This window comes from Bubalus kerabau, chromosome 7 (genome assembly GCF_029407905.1).
Source record: "Bubalus kerabau isolate K-KA32 ecotype Philippines breed swamp buffalo chromosome 7, PCC_UOA_SB_1v2, whole genome shotgun sequence".
Lineage (NCBI taxonomy): Eukaryota > Metazoa > Chordata > Mammalia > Artiodactyla > Bovidae > Bubalus > Bubalus kerabau.
In genome coordinates, this window is record NC_073630.1 from 120,760,275 (window position 1) to 120,771,441 (window position 11,167).

The window sequence follows — 11,167 nt, forward strand, 5'->3', positions numbered from 1 at the left end:
CTTTCTGTGACAACCCAGTTAACTTAAAAATTGAGCTCCCAACTCCTTCCAAGAAGACAAAACATTCTTCTCTCCACATCCACCAGGGAAGTTTCACCACTAGGGCTGTTGGGCACCAGGCTGGCACTCAGCTCAACCACCACTTAGCCGTTTCCATCCTTGTATACCTTGTTGAAAGTATTAAGTATTACAGACATTCAGGCGCTCTGAAAAATTCATCTTTGGCCCTTTGCTTTCTGGAAGACAGACTCAAGAACAATACTAATTTGAGATATCTTGAATTTTTTAACTGGCAAAGCAAATCTCATCAAATCAATCAGCTCCTTCAAACGCTATACTGTAACCAACAGACAAGTGCAAAATGCTGACCAATCGCTGGGGTAACTCATTTGAGTCTTTTTCTCCCCAAAGTGCTTACCCTAAATAACAATTCCTAAAAACAAAATTAACAAATCACATAAAGACAGTTTGCAAAGTATAAACATAATCCTCTGGAACTTCCATGTCACCTCCTGCTTCTGTATATTTTATATTTTTACTTTGCCCAGGGACAGGGAGAGAGGTACGGTAGAAACATCACTGCTTGATTCATCCTGGTGGTACATACAGGTCTGTTCTGTTACTTGTTGTACTTATATGCTTGCAATATTTCACAGTTAATTTTTATTTAACATTTGAGTTAGCTACAAAGACAAAAGGAAAAGAAAAGAAACAGGCCTTCCTGGCAAACAGTGTCTTGGCTCCCTGATTAAAGCAGGGAGACCTTAAGCCAGCCCCTTACTTTCCATATTCAGTTACTTCCAGAAGGGCCCTTTCTGCTTCACCAGGACTTAAAAAAAGAGAAGCAAACAGGCCACATGCTGGCATTAAAATGGGTTGTTTGTCCCAAGTCATAAGCCCATTTACTCAGCACTCACTGAGTGCCTGCCATAGGAAGGCATGAGCAGAGGCCAGATCGCCCGAGACTGTAAGAATCCTACCTCCAAGAGCTCATCCAACAGGGAAAAAGGTAACATAAGGCCACTGAAGGGCTGAGTCCTCTGTGTTCAAAATGGGAGGACAGGGCTCCCCAGTGGTTAGGAACCTACCTGCCAGTGCAGGAGATACAGGTCTGATCCCTGGTCCGGGAAGACTCCACATGCCTCGGAGAAATTACGTGACAAACTACGAAAGCCTGAGCACGCACAGCCCGTACTCTGCAAAGAGAGTAGCCCCTGCAAGCCACAACTAGAGACAGCCTGTGCAAGTGCAAGGAGGACTCAGCACAGCCAAAAATAAAAATAAAATTCAAATAATAAAAAAAACTTTAAGGAAAAGACAAGCAGTGGTCCACACACAACACCAGTCCATGCAGAGGCCTGGATCAAGACAGGGCACCACATATTTGAGGAACAAGGACCCAATTACTGCAGCCGGGCAAGGAGTGAAGCTTAGAAGACTAAGAGGCTTATCCAAAATTGCATACATTCTATAGCCAAGCATTATATCCAAACAAAAAACAAAAATCAACCAACCAAAAACCATATACCAGAATATGTAAGTAAAAAGCTTAATAACTTCAACTCCCACTGATTAAATGTTTACTTAGAATTGTTTACTGAGAAAGGTTGTCTAGATTAAAAATGGCAGGAGAAAATAAATTTGGAACTTTAGCTTCACCTTAGCACATGCTTGTATGTGCTCAAGGACAACCCCAATCTCATATAGCAACATTTTATTAGTGTTTTCTATCCCCTCACCAGCACTTCTTAGTAAATATAACTTCACCTACTTTTACCTGTTTTAAACTGAAGCGTCAAGCCATAAAAAAGGAAGTAACTAGTTAGTTTACATTATGCCATATGAGTAAGCCTTTTAAAACTGGACTACTTGTAGGGGCTTCCCTGGTGGCTCAGTGGTACAGAATTTGCCTGCCAAAGCAGGAGACATGGGTTCCATCCCTGGTCTGGGAAGATCCCACGTGCTGCAGAGCAACTAAGCCCGTGCGCCACGAGTGACCCTCGGACCTGTGCTGCACAAGCGGAGCCACTTCAAGAAGAAGCCCACGAACCACAACTAGAGAGTAGCCCCCACTCTCCACAACCAGAGAAGGGCCTGAGCAGCAACAAGGACCCAGCATGCCCAAAAGTAAATATTTTTTTTTAATTGGACTACTTGCAGGAGGAGAGGTCATTTGAATAGGTGGCAGGCTTGACCCACTCTTCCCTAAGTCACAAGATCTCTAATTCCTAACGTGTAAGTCTAGCAATTCCGACTTATTCCTCATTTGAGTCCTCACATTTAAGCAGGTACTATTTTAACAGCCCTGTTTAAATCGGTGGAATAAAACCCATAAACCTAGTAGTCACATATGGTAACCTGTTTAACTCACTGTTTTGTTCTGTTGTGTCTCCATAAATTTCAAATTATGTTAGTTTAGACATAACATATATCACAAATGTGCACACAGAATAATAAACTGCCCATCATTTTTTTTTTGGTAGTGCCACACAGCATGTGGGATCTTAGTTCCCTGACCAGGGATCAAACCCATGGCCCTGCACTGGAAGCGAAGAGTCTTAACCACTGGACCACCAGGGAATATCAAGCCCATCACTTTTTGAAATTCAGAAAGTTATTTTTCTGATACTTTTAAATTGGAATGTTCACCACTGGAATCCCAGCCCAGCCTGATCTGCAGTAATGCAGTTAGGAGGCGAGGATTTTTGTATTATATAGATCAGAGTTCTTAAAAAAAAAAAAAAAAAAAAAAGCTTACAGAAACTCATAAACGTGCAGAAAGTACTCACTTTACCAACCACTGGCCCAAAACTGAAGGCTGCGGAGCGTCTGAGAAAATGGAAGAAAAGAAAAGGAAATGACTCAAAGTAATCGTGCTTAAGGCCTGAGTCCTCTTCACTTCCAGGCGGCAGTTTAGATTTGAACTCCGGTCGGTGGTGGGGCGCCGGAGCACGCACGGAGCACACCAGGAAAGGGCTGCGCTCCCACGACTGGTTTCCTCCGAGCTACTGGTTGGAGTGGTGCTTTTTCATGTTGCTCTGGTCACACTTACACATGTAACGAGGACATGGGAAACATTTGGGAAAATGAAAGCGCTGCATAAATGAGATGGCTCCTAACTATCTTCCATCTCGACCATCTCATTTTAAAATACATAAATATGACGGTCCGTGTTATCAACGCGCAGTGGCAACGTTAACTTTTTAAGTCGTTGGGCGATTAGGGAACACGTATCTCGGCGTTTAAGTCATTTAAAAGTCAAGGCCTTAGAGCGCGGGGTTGTCAGTCCTCAAGAACTTCCCTAACCTCGCTCTGAAGTCCCCCGAACCGAGGGGGTCCCCGGTTCTGGGACGCGCGCACACGCGCCCCGAGCCCTCATCACCTGCCTAAGCAGCACTAACTTGTCAAGCCTGTGGCCGCTCACGTCCCGGCACCGGCGCGGACACCGGGGGAGCAGACGCCGGCGGCACCGGCTCCTGTGCCCTCTGCCCGGGCTCGAGACCCGCGTGTCTTCAACGCCGAGATTTTTTCTAACTGCCCTCTGGCGAGCGGGGCAGAGCCTGCCGGGCGGCCCCGGCCGCTCCATCGCGCGCGCCCCCGGGGCCCCGTGAGGGAACCACCGTCCGGCCGAGCGCGGGCGGCCGAAGGCCGGCAGCCCCCGGGCGGGGTCCCCGCGCCGCCACCTGCCAGGCCTGGGGCTCCCGGCGCCCGCGCTGACCAACGGCCGGCAGCCCGAGTGTCAACCGGGGCCTTGGCGGACAAAAAAGCGCCTCCCCGCGGCCCCGGCCGCCCCTCCCGCCGCCGCCCGGCCCCGGCCCCGACCCGCGCCTCACAAAGGCCGGCCCGGCCCGCTCGGCGCCGCAGCGAACAAAGGCCGCCGGCCCGCGTCGGGCCGGCACAGGTGCAGCCGCCGGCCGCCGGGCCCAACATGGCCGCGCCCGCCCGGCCCCTCAGCCCCTCAGCCCCTCAGCCCCTCAGCCCTCCGCCCCTCAGGCCCGCGGCGGTTGGGCCAGCGGCGCCAGTGACCTGTTGTGCGGCGCATCCTCAGGCGGCGGCGGCTCTCCGGCGCGGCGGCTCCGGCGGCGGCGGCGGCCGGGAAGGGGGCCGGGGCCGGGACCGCGCGGGGGAGGGAGGCAGGGCCGAGGGAGGGGAGGGGAGGGGGCGGCGGCGGCGGCGGCGGCGGCGGGCGCAGCGCGGCCAGGCCGAGGCTCTCCGCGCGCGGCGCCGACCCCGCCCCCGCGCCTCCCGCCCGCCGCCGCCGCCGCCGGGCCGCCGCCGCCTCGCAGAAGCCGCGGGAAAGTGCGCGCCGCTGATTGGCTGCGGCGCCCGCGGGGCTGCGGCCGGGCTTTTCAAATCCGCGCGGGGCGGGGCGGCGGCGGCGGCCCGGCGGGCGGGCGGGGGCCCCGGGGCCGGGGGTCTGGGACAACGGCCGGCCGCTGGGGTGCCGAGGGCGCGGGCCGCGGAAGGGGGCGCGGGAACCCCGCGAGCCGCCTCAGCCTGGCGCCGGGCGCGCGCCCCGCTCCCGCTACTCGGCACGGGCGCGCGCCAGGCGGCGGCTCAACCGAAAGCCCGGAGCCCGGAGCCAGACCCCTGAGCGCGCGCGCGCGCGGTGACGTCACGGCCGCGCGCCCAATCGCCGCTGGCGAGGTCGCCCCGCGCGAGCGCGGCCCCGGCGGCCCTCCAGCCGGGACATGGGAGGTGGCGCCCTCCCAGCCGCCCCGCGCGCCGTGCGCAGGGGGTCCGCCCGTGCTGGCCGCGGGGCTCGCGCCCCAACAGTCATTCGCGCCAGTGGCTCGGGGTCCCAGGCCAGCAGGAGCCCTGGCGGGGATGGGTACCTGGTCTGGTCGTGCCGCCGCGATCCGGGAGGGCGGAGGTCAGGCTCCAGCCGGCCCCGCCGGCGAATCCCAGCCGGAACTCGCAGGGGAGCTTTGTGGAGGGGGCTCCCAGTGCAGAGGTCCTCGCCGTGCCTGCGCTCCTGGATCCCACATTACAAACTGGGCATAGATGGTCACAAACGACAGGGCGGCTGGCGCGGTGGAGAGGAGGCGGGTGGCTCCTTCTGCAGAATATCTGCAGGGCGAGGATTCAGCCCGTTTCCCCCACCGCCCAGGCTCCTGTCTGGCTGGTCTGGATCTGGGGGTGGTGGGGAAATCCGTGGTCAGAAACAGGTCTCGTCTCAGGCCCCCAAACTGCTGGGGGCTTGTGCCATTCTAGTGAGGCTGGGGCGGGGAAGAACGGCAGGGCAGGCCCAGGAGTGCCAGCCCATGGTCAGGGGCCAGCTTTGGGAAGATCACTGTAGCATGCCGTGAGGACAGTGGGCTGGTGCATAGGGTGGACAGAGTGTGCCAATCGGGGCCCTGTTCAAGGACGGTCTTCCTATCCAGCCTCAGCTCCAGAGAGCCACCTCATCGCTGGTCTCCCCCGTCCCAGGGGCAGCCACTCGCGGTGTCCAGCTGAAAGGGATTACAGGGATTACAGGATTGTTCATCCTTCCGTCCAAGAGCCATATGGTGAGGTCCTACTGTGTGCTGCCCCCTTGCAGCGTGCTGGGGAGCCTCAGCTGCCAGAAAAGACACCCCTCCCCCATCTGGCACTGCCAGGACTCACCTCTGGCCTCCAGGAGCCCCTGGAAGGTGTTTGCTAGGCGCTGGCCCGTTCACATTTGCACTTTGCCGTATCTCTAGGCTGTAGGGAGAAGACTAGTTGCCTCTCTGGCTCTGGAATCCCTATGGGGCACAAGCCTGAAAACTGCTTGCCTCCTCAGTAGCTTTAAATCACGGCAGTACAAGACAGATACCACCACATCTCTTTTGATTTCACAGATTTGGAATTAGGGCTCCTCTTAAAAAAAAAAAAAAATTGCATTTAGAATAGTGCGATCAACATGTAAATTTATTCAAAACATGAAAGCGTGTGTTTGGATTTTCTTGAAAGTTATTTGGGGCTGGCTGATCTTTTCCCGCCCAGCGCAGGCCTCCCTGGGCCAGCCCTGCTGTCTTGTGGGGGTCCCGAGCCCTTTTCATCGAATCTGGCCAGCTGGACAGCCCCAGCCCTGCACACTCTGGGGCCTCTGCCGTGGAGAGTGTATTTCCCACAATTGGGTCTCCATCCGTGCAGAGGAGAAAGAGGCCCTCACAGGACTGACAGGTAGGCTTCTGGTTGGGGAGGCCCAGGGCAGTGGGAGCCCCAAGGCCAGTGGGCCCAGAGGGCTGCGGGGCACTCAAGGACGTCAGCAGCTGGGGCTGAAGCTTGTTTTCGGCCTCTTGGAGACTCAGTCACTTCTCCAAATGAAAGCGCCACACTCGGAGAGGAGAGATTACAGAAGACCAAGGGACTGCGAGTCTGCTCCCGATGTGAAGTAGTGACCACACAGGAGAGGATTTCAGAGGGCAAATCCAGCCTTGCTCTGACCTTTTGGGGTTCAGCGGTCCTCCATCTCAGCCCCCAGCTGCTGCCCCCCACCCAGCCTCTCCGACCAAGGCCACGCTGGCAAGGCATTTAGGACCAGGGTACCCCAGGCCTGGCTGCTAGCTCTGGGACCAGCCCAGCCGACAGAACAAGGGGTCAAACGGAGCTGGGCATTCCCTGGCCACGAGGTCTGCAGCCAGGCCACCTCTGGCTGCCTGCTGTCTGTTACCACCCACCAGGGCATACAGCTCTAGGAGGCCCGACCCGCTCCATGATTTTCATGTGACCCGGGCTGGAGCCCACTCTGCCTCCCTGCTCCCCATCGACCCAGGCCCAGGCCTCCCTGTCAGAGCTGCTACCAGAGGCCAAGCCCAGGCCCCTTAGCTAAAAGAGTCCCTGAGCCCCGGTTTGGCCACCCCATCCCCCATCAGAGCCAGGGTCCCCCAGAGGCCAGGCTCATTGCTGTTTCCATGGGGATGTGTGCACTCTGACCCCAGCCTTTCTCCATCCCTGGCCAAAGAAAGAGGGCTTCCAAGTGGAAACCAGTGGTCTCAAGCTGCCCCTCCTCCCGTGCCCCAGGTGGCCCCTGCCTCCAAGGAGGGGAGGGGAGAGACCCTCCTTTCTCAGCCCAGGGCAGACCAGAACCCAGGCCTAACGGGCAGGGGGCCTCACACCCCAGGCCTTCTCTGCGGCCCCTTCCCAGCTCGGACCTGTGTTCCCTAGGCTAACAGCCTGCCCTTCCAAAGGCCCAGCTCGCCTCAGCTCCTGCCAGGCCCAAGCACCACTTCAGCTCCCTGGGCCAGCCCACAGAGCCAGCAGGGCGTAAGGCCCCTGGGTCACGTGGGCCAACCCGCCATTGAGCAGGGCCCCCGGCAGGCCAGGAGATGGACATGGAGACTGAAGCCCTGCTGAGAAGCCCCCCGCCCAAGTCCTGGCTGGGAGGCCTGAGCCAGAGGCCTCCCAGCTTCCCTGCCCACCTCCTCTCCAGCCGCCTCGGGGCTGACTTCTAGGAGCCCTGAGAAGCCTGCAGTGTCTGTCCTAAGCCTCCAGGAGGAAACCGCAGCCCAGGACAGTGGGCCACTCCTGAGGGCAACCTCAGAACCATCTTCCCCACCCCCACCAAAGTCCCCTTCCGGCCGAGGGCTCACCCCTCCTCCTAAGTCCTCCACTGAGCCGGCCGCTCCTTCCCTGCCACTCTGCCCCTCCCCCACAGGCCCTTAGTTCAGCTTCTTACTAGGAATTAGGAGGCAGCTTTCAACCCACCGATTTCTCTTCCTTTAGTTTATTCTCTGCACCCAGCCAGGGGAACTTTTCTAAACCACAGTATGTCACCCACCTGCGTAAAATCCTGCTATGGCTCCCCAGCGCCCTTAACACAAAGCCCACTCCTCAGTGAGACTTGAATCCTACATTCAGGAATGGGGAAGACGTGGAGCTGTGCCTCTCCAGCCCACCCCTCTCCCCAGAGCTTGTTGTTCAGTTGCTCAGTCGTGTCCAACTCTGCAACCCCATGGACTGTAGCACACCAGGCTTCCCTGTCCTTCACTGTTTCCCAGAGTTTGCACAAACTCATGTCCATTGAGTCAGTGATAAATCCAACCATCTCATTCTCTGTCGTCCCCTTCTGCCTTCAATTTTTCCCAGCATCAGGGTCTTTTCCAATGAGTCAGCTCTTAGCATCAGGTGGCCAAAGTACTGGAGCTTCAGCTTCAGCTTCAGCATTAATCCTTCCAATGAATATTCAGTGTTGATTTTCTTTAGGATGGACTGGTTGGATCTTGCAGTCCAAGGGCAGGGGGCCTCCCACCCCAGGCCTTCTCTGCGGCCCCTTCCCAGCTCGGACCTGTGTTCCCTAGGCTAACAACCTGCCCTTCCAAAGGCCCAGCTTGCCTCAGCTCCTGCCAGGCCCAATCTTCTCCAATACTACAGTTAAAAAGCATCAATTTTTCAACGCTCAGCTTTCTTTATGGTCCAACTCTCATATCCATACAAGACTAATGGAAAAACCATAGCTTTTACTAGATGGACGTTTGTCAGCAAAGTAATGTCGCTGCTTTTTAATATGCTGTCTAGGTTTGTCATAGCTTTTCTTCCAAGGAGCAACTGCTTTTTAATTTCATGGCTGCCGTCACTGTCCACAGTGATTTTGGAGCCCAAGAAAATAAAGTCTGTCACTGTTTCCATAGTTTCCCCAGCTATTTGCCATAAAGTGATGGGACTAGATGCCATGAGCTTAGTTTTTTGGAGAGCTCCTCACCAACAAAGTTGACTCCCCACTGGATATGCCCCTTGGACAGCCACATGGACCCACCCCTGGACATGTACCAAACTGAACTTCTCCCCTTCCCATCCCCATGCCAGCTCTCAGTGGGGACACTACTCTCTCCAGAAGCCTCCCCCATCCCTGCTTCATCTGCTTGAGTCCCCTGGGGTTTATCTCCAGGTGCCAGTGCTGCCTGGGGACAGACTGCTGGGCCTCCAGTCCTGGTTCCCCCTGTGGGGGCACCTGAGGACCGCTGATAAGGTGCCACAGGACAACACAAAGTTGTTCTCTAAGATCTGGAGGCCAGAAGCCTGAAACCAAGGTGCCTGGCCCTAGCTTCTGGTGGGGCCGCAGTCCTTGTGCTCTTTGGTCTGTGTCTGCATCACTCCACTCCCAGGCTCTATCTTCACAGGGCCTCCTCCCTGCATCATCACCTGACTCTGGTTTCTCTTCCTGCAAGGTCACCAGTGATTGGATTAGGGCCACCTAATGACCCCATTTTGACGACATCCACAAAGACCCTGTTTCCAAATCAGGTTGCATTCACAGGGTGGGAGTTTATACTCGCACATGCCTTTTGTGGGGACACAGTTCAAACTACAGCCCCTCTCTAGCTGCATAAACTTGGCAGGTTGTGAGGCGTGTGTGTGTGTGTGTGTGTGTGTGTGTGTCTGTGACAGAGAGAGCGCGAGAGAGAAATGGTAACACCAATAGCGCATTGCCCGCAGCCCGCCTCCCTGGAGGGTGCCAGCTCGCGCGTGCCGGGCTGCCCTTCTCCGAAACCGCTGGGCTGGGGACGGTGGGAGCCGGACGCTGCGGCGGCAGGAACCCAGAGCTTAGAGACCTGTCGGGAGAGTAGGCCGAAACGGTCCTGCCGCCCCGGCCCCGCCCCCCAGTCCCGCTCCCGCATTGGCCACGCGCCTCCAGGCCCCGCCCATCACTCGGGGCCCGCCCACCGCCCCGACCGCCTTCCACCCCGCGGCCCGCAGGGCTGCGTGGTTTTCGCGTCTGTTGAGAGTCTCTGGGAAGGAAGGGAAGGCCGCCAGAGAACCGAAAGCAATGGTGGGAAGACGGGGATCTCCACCTTGCCCTCAGCCCCGCCTGCGAACCCTGTACCCCCAATCTCCACGGGGACTGCCCTGATCCAGGACCAGCCAGGGCAGCGCCTCTTCACTTTCGGCCAGTTAGTTCAGTGGCTCAGTCGTCTCCGACTCTTTGCGACCCCCTGGACTGCAGCACGCCAGGCTTCCCTGTCCATCACAACTCTGGGAGCTTGCTCAAACTCATATCCATCCAGTCGGTGATGCCATCCAACCATCTCATCTTCTGTCGTCCCCTTCTCCCACCATCAATCTTTCCCAGCATCAGGGTCTTTTCTAATGAGTCAGTTCTTCACAACAGGTGGCCAAAGTATTGGAGCTTTAGCTTCAGTATCAGTCCTTCCAATGAATGTTCAGGGTTAATTTCCTCAGGACTGACTGGTTTGATCTCCTTGCAGTCCAAGGGACTCTCAAGAGTCTTCTCCAACACCACAGTCAAAAGCATCAGTTCTTCGATGCTCAGCTTTCTTCATGGTCCAATTCTCACATCCATCCATGACTACTGGAAAAACCATACATAGCTTTGACTAGATGGACCTTTGTTGGCAAAATAATGTCTTTGCGTTTTAACATGCTGTCTAGGTTGGTAATAGCTTTTCTTCCAAGGAGCAGGCGTCTTTTAATTTCATGGCTGCAGTCACCATCTGCAGTGATTTTCGCGCCCCCCAAAATAAAGTCTGTCACTCTTTCCATTGTTTCCCCATCTATTTGCCATGAAGTGATGGGACCGCATGCCATGATCTTTGTTTTTTGAATGTTGAATTTTAAGCGAGCTTTTTCACTCTCCCCTTTCACTTTCATCAAGAAGCTCTTCAGTTCCTCTTCACTTTCAGCCATAAGGGTAGTGTCATATGCATATATGAGGTTATTGATATTTCTCCCGGCAATCCTGATTCCAGCTTGTGCTTCATCCAGCCCTGCGTTTCGCATGATGTACTCTGCACATAAGTTAAATAAGCAGGGTGACAATATACAGCCTTGACGTATTCCTTTCCCAATATGGAACCAGTCTGTTGTTCCATGTCCATTTCTAACTGTTGCTTCCTGACCTACATATAGATTCCTCAGGAGGCATTAAGGTGGTCTGGTATTCCCATCTCTTAAAGAATTTTCCACAGTTTGTTGTGATCTACACAGTCAAAAGCTTTGGCGTAGTCAATAAAGCAATAAAGAGGTAGACGTTTTTCTGGAATTCTCTTGCTTTTTCAATGATCCAGCAGATGTTGGCAATGTGATCTCTGGTTCCTCTGCCTTTTCTAAATCCAGCTTGAACATCTGGAAGTTCTCGGTTCACGGACTGTGGCCAGCACTCACCCGTGTCCCCTAGTGTGGACGCCTTACATTTCCCCAGTAGCTGTGTCAAAACTAGGAAACCGGGGCTTCACTGGTGGCTTTG

At 55.5% G+C, this 11,167-nt stretch overlaps 1 protein-coding gene and 1 long non-coding RNA gene across 8 annotated transcripts in view; both read right to left on the reverse strand.

The window, feature by feature from the left end:
• The window catches only part of NSD2 (nuclear receptor binding SET domain protein 2), a 76,960-nt gene extending 72,809 nt beyond the window's left edge, over positions 1–4,151 (reverse strand). For 3 of the 6 annotated variants that reach the window (XM_055589277.1, XM_055589273.1, XM_055589279.1), the window contains exons 1-2: positions 4,027–4,119; positions 2,790–2,829 (exon numbers count right to left, since the gene is read on the reverse strand). The gene's annotated coding sequence lies outside the window, so the exon portion shown is untranslated. Of the gene's footprint in view, positions 1–2,789; positions 3,542–4,026 lie in introns of those variants that run through there. The other 3 variants (XM_055589275.1, XM_055589274.1, XM_055589276.1) reach the window with 3 other exon arrangements.
• A 611-nt stretch (positions 4,152–4,762) lies between these two features.
• LOC129657342 (uncharacterized) lies at positions 4,763–7,562 on the reverse strand. 2 transcript variants are annotated; one of them, XR_008716693.1, is made up of 3 exons: positions 7,386–7,562; positions 5,608–5,841; positions 4,763–5,453 (listed from the first exon to the last, which is right to left on the reverse strand). It is a non-coding gene; the product is annotated as an uncharacterized LOC129657342 (long non-coding RNA). The 2 variants fall into 2 exon arrangements; XR_008716694.1 differs by lacking the exon at positions 7,386–7,562 and adding an exon at positions 7,119–7,273.
• Positions 7,563–11,167: the final 3,605 nt, after the last annotated feature.